Source organism: Arachis hypogaea, chromosome 19, assembly GCF_003086295.3.
Source record: "Arachis hypogaea cultivar Tifrunner chromosome 19, arahy.Tifrunner.gnm2.J5K5, whole genome shotgun sequence".
Classification (NCBI taxonomy): Eukaryota; Viridiplantae; Streptophyta; class Magnoliopsida; order Fabales; family Fabaceae; genus Arachis; species Arachis hypogaea.
In genome coordinates, this window is record NC_092054.1 from 97,321,473 (window position 1) to 97,338,358 (window position 16,886).

At 38.5% G+C, this 16,886-nt stretch overlaps 1 non-coding gene across 1 annotated transcript; it reads right to left on the bottom strand.

The window, feature by feature from the left end:
• Window positions 1-14,584: 14,584 nt before the first annotated feature.
• LOC112781417 (small nucleolar RNA R71) lies at window positions 14,585-14,691 on the bottom strand. Its single transcript, XR_003192195.1, has one exon. It is a non-coding gene; the product is annotated as a small nucleolar RNA R71 (small nucleolar RNA).
• Window positions 14,692-16,886: the final 2,195 nt, after the last annotated feature.

Genomic DNA, 16,886 nt, shown 5'->3' on the forward strand with positions numbered 1-16,886 from the left:
TTAACTCTATCATATTAAACTACAAAATTTCATTTTCTAATTTTCTTGATTAATAATTAATTTATTCGCTAAATTATTTACTAATCTCTCGGGTTTTACAAAATCTTCTTTCTCTTCTATTTCTATTTTCTTGTTCTAGTTCCTATGTTTTGTTTTCTTTTATTCACTTCCATGCTAATAAGACATAGATTAGTTTATTTTATCCAAAATTGCTAGGTTTTGGACCTTTGGAGGAGGATTTTCTACAAAGGGAATTAAAATATTAATCCTGTGATGCTTAATCCACTCATAATTACTCATAATTGTTGATTCATAGCTAAAATTGTTCCAATTCCATGTGGCTGCAGTATTAAGCTAACTGTAAGCTAATAGATGAAGAAGAAGATAATTTTCCCTATTTATTTTGGTGAGACCATAAGTGTGATCTTATCTGACAGTCAAAGACTGTAAAAGATGGCATTACAAATTTTGGATCTTGTGTCATTTAGTTTAATTTAATCCCATAACATTAATAAGTTATATATATATATATATATATATATATATATATATATATATATATATATATATATATATATATATATATATATATATATATATATACAACTTGCTATGTGTTGATAAGAAATATACTAGAGCCATAATGTTGGTTATTGTTTTGAAATACTTACTATTCATACTTTGTCAGTTAAAATGAGGTGATTTAGGTGCTAAAATATTCATACTTTGCTTATGGGAATCCATCAACCACTTCTTTCTCTATTTAATTCTCCTTTCTTTCTTTCTTTTTCATTTTCTTATGCTCAATATGAAAGAAGAATTATATTTTTTAAATTTTTTCTTCATATCTTATAATATTAATATTTATAATAAAATCTTCTAATATTATTAGAGAGACAACAAGGCCAATGCCTTGTGGTGGAGAGCTTTCACTTGGAGAGCTTTTGAAGTGCAAATCATAAGAAGGTCTTAGAATTATGCTCATTTGGGATGACAGAACTTCACATGGCAAGTTCCTTATTAAAATTGTAATTTCTCTTTCATTCATTCATTCAATTCTGTTCAAGTACAAGATGGGTTCTAAAGCTGATCTTGTTCATTGTAGGATGGAGTGATGCAAACTCATAATGAGGCAAGTGATGACTTACATCATCTACCTCTTTCTCTTATCTAAAGGGATCATGGAATTGGTAAAATCTCATTCAAGTGATGCAATTATATGAACTATATGATGAATTTATGGGACATTACTTTGAAATGAGTCTTGATTGAATTTCAGGTGAAAAGAGCAACAAAGGATGAAGAAAGCAATAAAAAGAAGAAAAATAGAGAAGGCCTTGGATACAAGGGAGTGCCTTTGGCACTGCGCTTTCACAACAATGCCATGCACTCTCTAGGAAAGCGCCTTTGGCGCTACGCTTTTGAGAAAAGCATTTTTCATCTCCAGAGGAGCGCCTTTGACATGACTTGATATGAAGAAGAAAGAGAAAAGCTTTTTCAAAAAAATAAAAATTTATGATATTATCAATGAGCCTATTTCATATGAACAAAAACGTCTTATTGAAACCCAAAGGTAAGAGTATACTGGGCTATTAGAGAGCAGTTTTTCCAGTTTTCTTATTCCAAAGTTTCTTGAGCCTTGAGAAATCCCTGTTGAGGGAAATTCATCACTTGCCCAGTTTTGTCTCCCTACTGATGGGTGAAAATTAGATTTCACACAAACTTACCGGCAAGTGTACCGGGTCGCATCAAGTAGTAATAACTCACAAGAGTGAGGTCGATCCCACAAGGATTGATGGATCAAGCAACTTTAGTGAGGTGATTAGTTTAGTCGAGCTAACAGTGGTGAATTGGGTGAAATTGAGGTAGCAGAAAGTAAATTGCAGTGAATTAAAAGTGCAGAATGTAAATCAACAGAAGCTTAAAGAGCAAGAAACGTAAATTGCATCAAATATAAAGGGAATTGGGTGCTGGAAAATTAAAGAAGACAGTAAATCAGAACTTAGAACAAATGCAGAAGAATTAAATTGCATGAAAGTAAATTGAAAGCAATGGGAACAGAAGATTAAAATCAAGGTCAATGTAACTGAATTGTAAAACTGCAGAAAGGGAAATTTGCAGCAGAGAATTATCAGAAACTGAAATTGCATAAGCCAAATTGAATTTAATTATAACAGAAATGTAAAATTGCAGAAAAGGAAAAGAAAGCTAAGCTCTCTACCAGAGCCTTCTATCCTACTCCTACTCCTGCTGCTCTCTATTAGAGCCAACCTCCTTAATGAAATGAAACTGATGCCTTTATATAGGCTTTACAAAATGAAAATGAAATTGAAATTGAAAACAAATTACAATTTAAATGAAATTCCTAGTCTAACTGTTTCTTGTGCCTTTGAGTCATGTCAATGGGCCTTGCTTGCTTTGGGGCTTCAATGAAATGGGTCTTGGGTGTTGCCTCCAGTGGAGCGCTCAGTTGAAACAATGAGCACAGCGTTCACTTCACCAAGCGTGCTCTTTGGTGCACTTGTTTTCTTCACTAGCGCTCACTTAGTGAGTGCCAAGTTAACTTAGTGAGTGCTCCTAGTCTGTACGGATAGCATCAGCGTTTGCTCCAAGCTTGAAATTCACAAAAAAGTTAACTTAGTGAGCGTGGCACTCACTTTGGAAGTGAACGCTACTCCAAGTGTGTTTTTGGGCCTTAAATATGCCTATCACTTGTGCTTCAATTTCATGCCAAATATAGATTATTATATATCGTTGGAAAGATCTGAATGTCAACTTTCCAACGCAACTAGAAGCGCATCAATTGAATATCTGTAGCTCAAGTTATAGTCCTTTGAAAAAGGCATGGTCGTGCTGTCAGGGGTCGCTGGTTTTCTTCCTTAGTGCTCTCTTAGTGAGCGCCAAGTTAACTTAGTGAGCGCTGTCTGGAGGCCAAAGTTAGCGCCAGCTTCTAAGGCCCAAACTTAATGTTCACCCCATACTATTATATATCATTGGAAAGCTCTGGATGTCTACTTTTCAATTCATTTAAGAGCGCATCATTCAAAGCTCTACAGCTCGAGTTATCCTCCTTGGGAGGTGAAGAGGTCAGCTGGCCTTACCGCAGGTTGATACTATGTTCATCTTTGTACTTTCGGGGTAAGTTTTCTCCCTCAGATTTAGTGTCCACCATGTAGTGCCATATATGCTTGGAAAGCTCTAGATTCCTACTTTTCAATGCCACTTGAATCACCTCATTTGGAGTTTTGTAGCTCGAGTTATTCTTGTTGGACTGTAAAGAGGTCAGGGTTGCAAATCCTCTTTGCTCCTGTTTCTAACTCTTTTGCCACCTTGGGAGTATGATTCTTCTTTTAGTGCTTTTATTGCTTATTCTTCTATTATTTCCTACAAAGTTTATAAAATCAAAAGATCAAAGAAATATACCATTTAAGCACAAAAGCATTCAATATTTAAGCACTAATCATCAATTTCTTGTATGAAAAAGCATAGAAAAACATGACATGATGACATGTCATCACAACACCAAACTTAAACCTTGCTTATCCCCAAGCAAGAAAAGAATCATGCAGTAAATTTTGACAAATCAAGGTAAGGAGAATAGCAAGTTAATGTTCATGGTTGGCTAGTTTTCTATGCATGCTACAATCACAAAAGAAATGTAGATGATTGATGCTTCTATCTAGCTCATTTTATGAAATCTTTTCCTTATATTTCTTCCTTGAAACAAGCTTTTCTTATTAGCTTCTCCTTTTGGGTGCTTTGCCCCATGAGTTGATAACAAAGCTACGACTCTAAATGCTTTGTTTCAAGTATTTCCACTTGATACATAAGCACCACAAGCATTTAGTCAGAGGACTTCTTTAAACTCATTTGTTTCTTTTCTTTACTCTCTAATCATTGATGCTCAGAGCCTTGAGTTTTGAGGGAGTGCATTTGCACTTGAGCCTAACCTTGACTCTAAGTGTTTTGTTTTCAAGCTTTTTGCTTGATATATAAATACCACAAGTACTTAACAATGAAACTGTCATTGGTACTCAGAGCCTTCAGCTTTCTCATTCTTTCTCTTTTGCTTTATTTGCTTTAATTGCATTTGCTTCTTCAAGGTTTTCACGATTTCAAAAATTTCATAAAATGTCCTAGATGAAAACTTCAACTAAATAAAATCTAATGCAATTGAGCAACAATTAACCATACTAGCCTTCCAATACTTGTATGCACATGCTAAATTCTTCTTTAATGACCTTGTTTGTTTATGATCATGATGCTTTATTGCTTTTGAACTCACAAAATTCAAGATGGTAGTCATAATGTCACAGCAAGATGTTACAAATCAAAATCCAGGCTATGCTTATTCATATCACACATGCATATAGAGAAGAAAATAACAAACAATCATTTTCTTTAAAGTACAGGAAGCAAATAAGAGGAAAAGGAGCTTTACCACCTTGTAGTTTATCTTCCTTGTTGTTGTCCTTTTTCCTCCCATTCTTCCCCTTCCCATACCAACTTCAGAATGCTTGCTCATCCTCAAGCAACAATTAAAATAGGGATGATGGGGCTAAGATGAATCATGAGTGTCTTACACAATTAAATGTTAGTAGTACATGTGTTTATGCAAATAAAATTGAAATGTATCAATGAAGGCATAGGAAACAGAGACATTGTGATTGCAAAAACAAGTGGGGTGTGCATGATACATGGCATAAAAGATAAGTGGAACACCAAACTTATTGTGACACTTTTACTTGGAATTGATGTAAGTATCTAGTAAAGATTGGAACCAAATTTTGTTGCTTAGCAACACCAAACTTAGAATTCAATCACATGTCAATTTATTTAAACTAAAACTAAACACTGTTATATGTTAAATACAATCACCAAGAGAAGAATCTGTGACGGGTGCAGAAATTTGACCAATTAAGAAATCAATATAGGAAATACGTTGCGAGTATAGCTCTTAACCAGCAAAAATCTGCCTCATCAATTTAGAAAGGTTGTCACAAAATTAGAATAAAAATACTGGGAGTATAAATCCCAGGTCGTCTCCCAAGGAGTTGACAAAAAGGGTGCTATCTTATTAATAAGGAATTTTTCGAGAATTTTGAGTTGAATGATAGAAAATAAATAATTGTAAATTAAAAGAGAATTATATATTCTAATTAAAAAACCTTGACTGGGGGAATGATTAATTGGAAGTTCCATCCTTGTTGGAATTCTCTCAAGTGTAGTATAAAGAGGTTGTTATTTTCACTTAGTTAACCCTTACTAAATAAAGGAAAGTCAAGTGATTGAGCTAACTCTTATTTGCAAATCCTAGTCCTCTCCCTTGGGAAGGTCTAGCATTAGTAAATACAGAATTAGCCAACAACTTCTAATTTAACTAATCACTTGAGTATTCCAATTCAAGTGTCTCCTTTTAATCAACTCCCATGTCAAATTGGGAATCTACTCCATTGACATGAGAATTACTTACATAGAATTAAATAAGGAATAAAAGGAAGACATGATAGACAATAACTACAATTCAATTAAAAGTAAAAGTAATCCTTTGCATTAATAAATTTTAAAAATAATCCAATTGTAACTCTAAACAAGAATTAAGAATATGGAATAATAAAAGAGTAAGAAAACAAACTAGAATAGTATCTTCAACGGAGGTGATGACTCTTCAATATCCAAAGCAAAAGCAATAAACTATGAAACTATGAATGCAAAAGAAAACCTAGAGGAAGAGTAATTTTCTCTCTAGATTCAGATCTAAAAACTAAAACTATGCTAATCAGAATGTGTGTTGAGTCTCTGCATGTTCCCTGGCTCTAGTCTATGTTTCTGGGCCAGAAACTGGGTCAAAACTTGGCCCGAAATTGCCCCAGCATTTTTTGTTAATTCTGCAGATTGCGCATGTCACACGTACGTGTCAGTCACGCGCACACGTCTTTGTGCAAACTCCAATCCATGCGTACGCGTCAGGCACGCGCACGCGTCGCTGAAAATTTCTCCATATCGCGCGCTCGCGTGAGCCATGCGTGCGTGTCGATGCTCGCTGGTTATCTCTTTAGTTTCTTGTGTTCCTTCTATTTTTTCAAGCTTCCTCTCCATTCTCTAAGCCATTCTTGCCCTATAAAGCCTGAAACATTTAACACACGGATCACGGCATCGAATGGTATAAAGGAGAATTAAAATACACAAATTAAAGATTTCTGGGAAGCAAGTTTTCAACCATAGAACAAAACTAGGAAGAAATTGTAAAATCATGCAAATCATATGAATAAGTGGGTAAGGACTTGATAAAAACCACTCAAATGAGCACAAGATAAACCATGAAATAGTGGTTTATCAACCTCCCCACACTTAAACATTAGCATGTCCTCATGCTTAGCTCAAGGAGATAAAATAAATGAGTAGGGAAAAGTAAGACACATGCAATGCAATGCAACCTATGTATGAATGCAACTATATGCTAAGATGATTCTATCTACTTGGTTAAAAGGGAATAAGTTCTTCAAGACAAAAATAATTCAGATTCACTAATTAAAATCATACAGTAAAGACAAGTAAACTTGTAAGAAGCTAGCTCATGAAAGCAGGGAACATAGAATCAAGCATTGAACCCTCACTGGTAGTGTATGTGTACTCTAATCACTCAGTTGTATAGGGTAATCACTCTACTCTTCTCTAGTCATGCTTTCTAAACCTTGTTCTTCACCTAACCAATCAACAAATATTTAATGTACCAATGCAAACATCATGAGGTCTTTTCAAGGTTGTAATGGGGCTAAGGTAAAGGTGAGGGTATATATATATGGCTAAGTGAGCTATAACTTGAATCCTTGATTGACCTAAGCTCTTACCTATACATACACTCTTTATACTTTTAAAATCGTGCCTAGCTACCCAAAATTCCCACTTTTGCATTACATACTCATGCATCAACTCTTCTTTTAATTTGTATCACATATGCATTGATCTTTTTATTAACTTAACTTAGCATTGGGGTAATTTTGTCCCCTTATTTATTTACTTTTTTATTGAATATTTTTGGATTTTTTAAATGTAAACATAATTTATCAATGCACATGGATTTTTAATTTTTCTGGTCTCACATGAGTAGGTACCCAAATTTCTAATATTTTATCATTTAAACACTGTACACTCTCATTAACCCAAGTTTTCACAGTTTTTTCCACACTTAGTTGATACACACTCTCTATCTTAAGCTAACCAAAGATTCAATTTGGGGTAATTGATTTGTTTTTCCGCTTAAGGCTAGTGATGTGGTAAAATATAGAACAAATGGGGATTAAAGGCTCAAAGTGGCTAACAAAGGTAATTGAAAGGGGTAGGCTATTTGGGATAAGTGAGCTAATAAAACAATGGCCTCAATCATATGCAAACATGTAAACACATTAAACATTGGACATATAGGATAGAACATAATATAGATTACAATCATAGAGAAGAGAACATACAAGAATAAAATATTATGGTTAAATAGTGTAACCATGTAATTAAGCTCAAGATCTCACAGGTTGTGTGTTCTTAGCTACCATTTATGTTCCAATTTACAGTCTTCAAACAAGTTTTAACTCAAAAAATTTGATTTAAATTAGTGAAATTTTTCAAAAATAGGGTCTTAAAAAGAAACTTATTATTTTTCAACCAATTAGAACATGCATGCAAATACCTATTACTATGCAATCTATCCTATCCTAAACAAAAGAAAAATAAATAATTTATTAGTGTTAAGAAAGAGAATTTACCTCCAGAAGTCAGGTATTGACCGACCTTCCCACACTTAAAGCTTGGCACCATCCTCGGTGCCATCAGTCAGGAACAAAGGGGGGTTGGTAACAGCATCTCCACAGTTGGGATTGTCATGGATCCCTGTGCTAGTAGATGAAGTGGAGTCCGAAGTGTCTGGTTCTTCTTCAGGTGGGTGGTTGCCAACAATCAGCTCCTTGAGGTATGTAAATTGGCGCTTGTTACGGCGCTCCATTCACTTTGCTTGCCAGTCTAGTTGGTCTAACCTATGAATTATCTGTAGGAGTAGCTGATTTGTTGAAGGTTCTTGTAATGTGGAAGGAGAAGGGATATCTTCCGCTGGTTCTGTGGTCCGGTTGATAGTGGCTGCTGGAGGTCTGATGTACTTCCCGTTGGGGACGTACTGATCATCCCGTGGAATCATGGCCTTGGTGTCCCCAGCTCTGTAGGAAACTCCGGCTGCTGAGACTAGATCTGAAACCAAGGCGGGAAAAGGTAGGTTGCCCGCAATTCGTACGTGTCCCATGGCATTCCGGATGTGTCTTGGTAAGTTGAGAGGCTGGTTTGTAAGGATACACCAGAGTATAACAGCCATATTTGCAGTGAAGGAGGACTCGTGAGTGCTCAGAAAGACATAATGGGACATAATCTGTGCCCATACTCGAGCCTCCAAAGTGAGTGTTGAAGCCAATATGCCCTTAGGTCGGGATCGATGGTATCCATAAGTCCATCTGCTGCCAGGCTGTGCTATAACTCTGAGGATGGTATCCCAGTCAAATTGGTATGTATGGCGCTTGAAAGAGGCTTCTTGGTATGCATCCAATCCTTCTGGAGCAGGGGGGAAGATCTAAAGCTCGCTGAATAGCTTCTTCAGTTATGGAAACTTGCTTCTGACGGACATAGACAGACTGCAGGGTTGGCATGTGAAAATTGGAGTAGAATTCAACTACCCATGAGAGATTAATCTGCCGTGGCTGTCTCCGTAAGAATCCCCATTGTCTGCGCTCAATGCGGGGCTCAACAAACTCAACAATGTGGGTAGGGAGGATGAGTAGGTACTCATTGTTGTAGTTCCTCTCAGCCAGGATGGGGAGCATCTGCTCACAGTAGCGGTTAGTGAACCGCGCAGCGTCCCTTGCTGGTAAGGCTTCCTCTTTTTCATCAACCTTGATGATCCTCTTGACTCGCTTTGTTGAGGGCTTTACTGATGTTGAAGATGGTTCCGCAGTTAGTGCTCTTTTTGTTCCTTTCCTTGCCGTTGGTTTGGGAGTAGCTTTCTCTTTACCCTTCTTGGTAGCCATCCTGAAAAGGGAAAAGGAAAGTAACATGTAAAGCTAAGGGTTAAAGCAAGGAAGAGGACGGTACAAGTGATAATCATTGCACGATAAAGAAGGATGTCGTTAACACATGGTCGCGACTACATGTGATAAGTTCATCAATGGAAATATAGCAAGTGCATGTTATGGCAAGTGGATGCAAGACGTTTATTGGCATGTCGGCAAAGGCATGAGTAACATAGATCAAGCATCAAAAGTTAAATTGTATTATCACTCGTAATAAACTGACCATCACGTTTGTATTGACAATTATATTCAATTAATAAAATATTTAAGGGATTTTGTGAAAAAACCAGCATTAAAGTAGAAGGATAGAGTAATTATAAATACATAATGCCATACGGGCTTTTTCACAAACACATAGTATGCATGGTAGATATGTTATTGAAAGTATTAAATTTGAACATGCAAACAAGCTAAAAATAATTATTGATAATTGTCAAACAACTCCTTAATAATCCACAAGCAATTATAGAAGAAAATAATCACCCAATTAAATCTCTAACACCAATCAAAAGAATGTAAAAAGAAAAAGAAAGACAAAGAAAACATAGATAATGAAATTAAAAAGAAAAAGAAGAAGAAAACATAAATAAAAATAATAATGGAAAAGGACAAAGGGAAAGAAGAAAAGAACCTTGATGAAGAAGATGAAGAGGGAGAGAGAAAGTAGTAAAGAAGAAAAGAATAAAGAAGAAAGAAGGAAGAAGAAAGAAATAAGAAGGGAGAAGAAAGAATTAGGATTAGGGAAGAAAAAATAAGAATTCAGGCGCTGATCTGGGTAACTGTGCGGCGCAGGCGACGCGGATGCGTGCATTACGCGTTCGCGTGGGTTGGGCTATTTTCAAGTGACGCAGATACGTCAGGGATGCGTACACGTGACCTGAATTATGCTATTGGCACGAGAGCAGCCTCAGGTACGCACAACTCTCTGTTTTAATATGCACATTGCCAAAATTTGGGGTGACGCATGCGTACGCGTGAGGGACGCGTACGCGTGATAGGGCTTGTGCTTCCATCACAATTCCAGTTCCACACCATCACAACTCTCTGGCCATACACCCCTTTACGTCGATTTTGCAGGGTCACGCATGCGCGTGAGTGACGCGCACGCGTGGATGGCTAATTTTTCAAGTGACGCGGACGCGTCAGGGATGCGTACGCGTGGGCGTTTTTGTGCCTAAAGCACGCCTCCAGCCATGACGCGCACGCGTGGATGGCTGATTTTTCAAGTGACACGGACGCGTCAGGGACGCGTACGCGTGGGCGTGTTTGTGCCTAAAGCACGCCTCCAGCCATGCTCCCACGCAACTCTCTGTTTCTTTTCTTCTTTGTTTCGAATGCACATATGACGCGTACGCGTTAGCGATACTTGCGCGTCGCGTGCATTTTTTTATGCAGAATGCAGAATGTAGCATGCTGATGCAGATTTTATGAATGACACTAATAAACATAAAGGAGAATAAAATAAAATAAAACTAAGAGTGAAAAGGAACAATCATACCATGGTGGGTTGTCTCCCACCTAGCACTTTGCTTTTACGTCCTTGAGTTGGACGGTCTTCAGGCTCATTCTGCTTCTGTAGGTGGGTCTTCCAAGAGGAAGACCTCTAACTCTTTGTGTTCCTTCATCCTTTCACCATGATTAAGCTTTAAGCGATGTCCATTGACCTTGATGCAATTGGAACTTGAAGGATGATGCAGGTGGAAGATGCCATATGGCTCTGCTTTCTCCAATCTGTAGGGACCTTCCATCTAGATCTCAGCTTTCCTGGCATGAGTCTCAGCCTGGAGTTGTAAAGGAGAATCAGATCTCCTGGTCTGAACTCTGTCCTCTTGATGTGCTTGTCATGCACATCCTTCATCTTCTCTTTGTATAATCTGGAGTTGTCATATGCTTTGAGTCGAAAGGTCTCCAGTTCTGCCAGTTGCAGCTTCCTTTCAGTACCAGCTTGCTCGAATCCCATGTTGCACTCACTCACCGCCCAGAAAGCCTTGTGTTCCACCTATACTGGAAGGTGGCAAGCATTTCTGTACACTAAGGGGAAGGGGCTCATCCCAATGGGTGTCTTGTACGCTGTCCGATATGCCAAGAGCGCATCTTGTAGCCTGGCACTCCAGTCCTTCCTATGAGGCTTTACTATCTTCTCCAGAATATGCTTTATTTCTCTGTTAGATACCTCTGCTTGACCATTGGTCTGGGGATGGTATGCTGTTGCTACCTTGTGAAGAATCCCATGCTTCTTCAGTAATCCTGCTATTCTCCTGTTACAAAAGTGAGTGCCTTGATCACTCACGATTGCTCATGGTGATCCAAAGCGACAAATAATATGATTTCTAACAAAGGAAACAATAGTGTTAGCATCATCAGTAAGGGTAGGAATTGCTTCCACCCATTGATGCCAGGGCATTTTGGCCAGTTTCACTGACCTTTTCTTTACTGTTTTAGGATAGTTTCATGCATTTTCTTAGTTAATAAGCAAGTTTTGGGTAGATAATCACTTACATCTTGATTCAAGCAAACATTGTGAATTTTATATGATTTTATGAGAATTATGCATGAATTGAATGACAAATTGGATAATGCATGTCTTATAACTTGGATTAGAGCTTTGATGCACTTTATTTGCTTGATTTCAGGACAAAGGAAGCAAGGAAGAACCACATTAGCAGCCACGTTAATCTAATTAACGTTACCACTAACGTGGAATGGGAATAAACTTGCAACGTTAATGAGAAAAGTGATTGCCAATAACGCCTTCGAAACCATCATGGCCCACGTTAATTGCCACGTTAACTACATCAACGTGGTAGTTAACGTGGAGAGAAAGGGAGCTCCAGCGTTAGTGGTAAAAGTGAATACCACTAACGCTCCAAATTGGCAATTAGCCACGTTAAGAGTCATGTTAACTCAGTTAACGTGAACTATAACGTGGAAAGGAAGACAAAGCCAACGTTAGTGACAGTCACCTTTGTCACTAACGTTGGACTAAGCCCAATTGGCCACGTTAAGAGTCACGTTAACTACATTAACGTGAACTCTAATGTGGGAGGAGCAAGGAATCGCCAACGTTAGTGACACTCACCTTTGTCACTAACGTTGGACCAAGCCACTATGAGCCACGTTAGTTGCCACGTTAATTGCATTAACGTGGAAGCTAACGTGGAGGAAAGAAATGATGAGCCAACGTTAGTGACACTCACCTTTGTCACTACCGTTGGAGATGGCAATCACCACCACGTTAGTGGCCACGTTAAGTCAATTAACGTGAGGCACTAACGTGAGAAGGGGCGTTTGGAATGTTAGTGACAAAGGTAAGTGTCACTAACGCTCTCGAGGCTAAGGCATGCCCATGTTAAGAGACACGTTAGTTATACTAACGTGGACTCTAACGTGAGAAAAGGGGGGCTAAGAGCAACGTTATTGGCAAAGGTGAACGCCAATAATGCCTCCGATGTACCAAGAGGCAACGTTAGTGGTCACGTTAGTGCCACTAACGTTGAAGTTAACGTGAACCATCTTGGGCTAGGAACATTAGTGAAAAAGGTGATTGTCACTAACGTTCTCGAACCCACATTTTCATTTAACGTTAACGCCACTAACATCCTAGCTAAAGTCCATGCCTACTTCATACTTTCTCTACAAGTAAATCTGAGCCCACTGAAGATTCCAAACTGCTTCAACTCAAGATCCAAAGGCCCATATCCAAAGACTTGAAGAGCCAACTAGAAGATCAGAAGAGTAGTATATTTAGGAGTAGTTTTGAATTAGAGAACGGAGCTGGGGAGGCTTTTTGGCATTGAGAACCACTCTTTGTATAATTTTTCTTTCTCTGCAACTTCTAGTTTTTACTTTCAGAATGTATTTTCCATCTTTGTTTTCCATTCCCAGAGCTATGAACAACTAAACCCTTTCATTGGGTTAGGAAGCTCTGTTGTAATTTGATGGATCAATAATAGTTTTCATTATTCTTCTTCTTTCTTTTCTCTTGATTTTACTAGAAAGCTTTCAATCTTCATCCAATTGGGTAGTTATCTTGGAAAAGAATCTATTCATACTTGGATCTCTTTGGAACCTTGGAAGAGGAATGAAGAGATCATGCTAGAAATGCTTTCTCATGTTGGACCAAATTGGAGTTTGGACGGATATGGTGACATATAATTCTCCCAATACTTTGATTTGGAAATACATGTGGTATAATCAGTGACCATACTTCATCTCTTCTCATGAGCAATTAGACCAAGGAATTGGCTATTGATCAAGATTTGAGAGATTGAATTACCAAGGAATTGGAATTCAATCACTTAAGATTGCCAAGGAGATCAATGAATGCATTGATTGAGGAAGAGATGAAAATGAACTTGATCCAGAGAATGCAACATCTCCTGAGCTCAATGAATTCCCCATTTTTGATCTTACCCATTCTCTTTACTTTCTGCCATTTACTTTTATGTTCGGCTTCCCCATTTCCTATTTAAGATTCTGCAATTTATTTTCTGTCATTTATATTCAGTTCTTTATTTCCAACATTTACAATTTCTGCTATTTACTTTCCTACCATTTAATTTTCTGCAACTCTCAAATCAATTTCTGCTTAGCTCAACTAGAACATTCCTCCAATTAAAGTTGCTTGACAAATCAATCCCTGTGGGATTCGACCTCACTCTATTGTGAGTTTTTGCTTGACGACAATTCGGTATACTTGCCGAAGGAAAATTTGTTGAGAGACAAGTTTCCATGCATCAAGTTTATGGCGCCGTTGCTGGGGATTGATTTTGTATCAACAATGATTAGATTAGTTGATTAACTAGATTGAGCATTTTTTTTTCTTTTGTTTGATTTAATTTCATTTGAGTGATTTACTTTCAATTGTAGTTATTTTATTTCCTTTACCCATTACCCGTTTGTAGTGTTCTCTTATTTGTTACAATTCAGTTCACTAACCCACTAACTGTTTGATATATTGCATCACTCACACTAACAGCATTTCTGACAAGAATACTTCCTGCATTTATCTCTTTCTTGCTTGTGCCTTGTTGGTTGTATGACAGGTAGAAGAAGCGGGGCTTCAACTTTCTTTCATTCTGAACCTGAGAGAACCTTTCTTAGACTAAGAAAGAAGGGTTCTGGGATCTTACATAAACCCAAACCCAGGAAACTGTGGAAGTAGCATCCAAAAGCCAACCATAAGTGCCAATAACTTTGAACTAAAGCCACAGCTCATCACCCTCGTTCAGAACAACTGTTCATTCGGATGAAGTGTCCAAGAAAACCCAAATCAACATCTCACCATATTCTTGAGGATATGTGATACCGTGAAGTCTAATGGTGTTCATCCTGACACCTACAGACTGCTTCTGTTTCCCTTCTCACTCAAGGACAAAGCATCTAAATGGCTGGAATCCTTCCCGAAGGAGAGTTTAACAACCTGGGAAGATGTGGTGAACAAATTCCTGGTGAGATTCTATCCTCCTCAAAGGATCAATAGGTTGAGAGCTGAGGTACAAACCTTTAGGCAACAAGATGGTGAAACTCTCTATGAAGCATGGGAGAAGTTTAAGGACTTGACAAGAAGGTGCCCGCCAGATATGTTCAATGAATGGGTGCAGTTACACATTTTCTATGAAGGTCTTTCTTATGAATCAAAGAAGGCAGTAGACCACTCATCCGGAGGATCTCTGAACAAGAAGAAGACCATTGAAGAAGCCATAGATGTCATTGAGACTGTAGCTGAGAATGATTACTTCTATGCTTCTGAAAGAAGCAATACTAGAGGAGTGATGGAGCTGAACAACATGGATGCACTGCTGGCCCAAAACAAGATGATCACCAAGCAGTTGGCTGACCTTACCAAGAAGATGGAGAGGAATCAAGTAGCAGCAATCACTGCCTCATCACCAGCTCAAGAAGGAGTGAATACAGAGGCAGAAGGTGATCAAGAACAAGCCAACTACATTGGAAATTCATCTAGGCAAAACTATGATCCATACTCCAAAACTTACAATCCTGGTTGGAGGGACCACCCAAACTTTGGGTGAAGAAATCAACAAGATCAAGGCCAAGATCAGAGACGCCACAACCCCAACAACAATGCAGCTTATCAACATTTCACACAGAGATCATATCAGCACCCACCTAACAACACATCTCAACATCCATAACAAAGCCAAAATGGCCCTTCTCATCCCTCTAATCTCAACTCACCATCATCCGAAGATAGACTTTCAAGGATTGAGACCCTACTTGAAGGCATATGTAAGGAACTCCAAGAGAACAAGGTGTTCAAGGAGGAGGTGCGAGCTAATATCAAAAACCAGGGAGACACCATTAAGAGGCTAGAATTTCAAGTGGGATACCTCTCTGAGAAGATTCTCAAACCTACTGACAGCTTCCCAAGTGACACAGAGAAAAACGCGAGAGGTGAAGCAAAGAAAGTAAGATGGGAAGACTGCAAGATGGTCACTATAAGTGATAAGGGGACTGAGGAAGAGCTGAACAAACCCTTCGAACACTCTGGAGATACTTCAGCAGAGAAGCAAGAAGAGGGTCACCTAAAACCAAAATTTCACAGAAGGAGATGCTGAAACTCTATGCACCTTTTCCCCAAAGACTCAAGGGTGGTGTGGAAAAGAGAATATACTCAAAGTTCCTTGATATGTTTGCATCTCTCCATGTAAACATACCATTCATCAAGGCTCTCCAACAAATGCCCTCGTACATTAAGTATATGAAAGAGCTACTGACCAGGAAAAGCTCACTCAAAGGAGGACAAACAATAGTGATGAATAAGGAGTGCAGTGCTCTCATTCAACCAGAGTTGCCTACAAAAAAGAAAGACCCAGGGAGTTTTCACATCCCCTGTGCCATAGGAGAAACAATGTTTGACAAAGGACTCTGTGACCTGGGAGCAAGTATCAACTTAATGCCTTTATCCCTTATGAAGAAGCTGCAGATCAATGAGCTAATGCCCACAGACTTAGTCATCAGGTTGGCTGACAAAACTCAAAAACAAGCAGTAGGAGTGGTTGAAAACATATTGATAAAAGTTGGGAACTACTTCCTTCCCATAGACTTTGTCATATTGGAAATGGAAGAGAGTCACCTTCACCCAATCATATTGGGAAGACCATTCCTAGCTACAGCCCGAGCGCTTATAGATGTGGAGCGAGGAGAGCTAATACTGAGGATACATGATGAACAACTTATTTTCAATGTCTTCAAACCCTCACAAGAAGCAGATCAAAAAAACAAGGAACCAAGGAAAGATCACAACAAAGCATTGGTGGAAGAAACAAGCACTAAAGCACAAACTGTACACCTGGGAATTCCTTTGGTTGCTGAGCAAAACAGTCAGGAGGTGTCACAGCTAAAACAAAACCGAGAGGAGCCTAAACCACCAGAGTCATATGAGACCAGCAACAAAATTTCATTGGAAGAAGAGGCCACAAAGAGCAGGGCAACAGTAAAAGAAACAAAGAAGAAGGCACCAAAGAGGTGGAGGAACAAGAAGATCCCTACAGAGGATTTCTCTCCAGGGGATAAAGTGATCTCAGCTTATTTCCCAATTATCCCATCTCATCTCCCCACCATCCCATCTCAGCTACCTAAAGTTTTCACCATCAACAGAATCCTCTCCTTGGAGCATGTGGAGATTCTTGATGAAGCCAATGGAGATAGGTTTACTGCGAGGGGGGAAGATCTGAAGCATTACCAACCACCCTAACAAAGTCAGAACGTCAAGCTAGTGACGCTAAAGAAGCGCTTCATGGGAGGCAACCCATGTTTTAT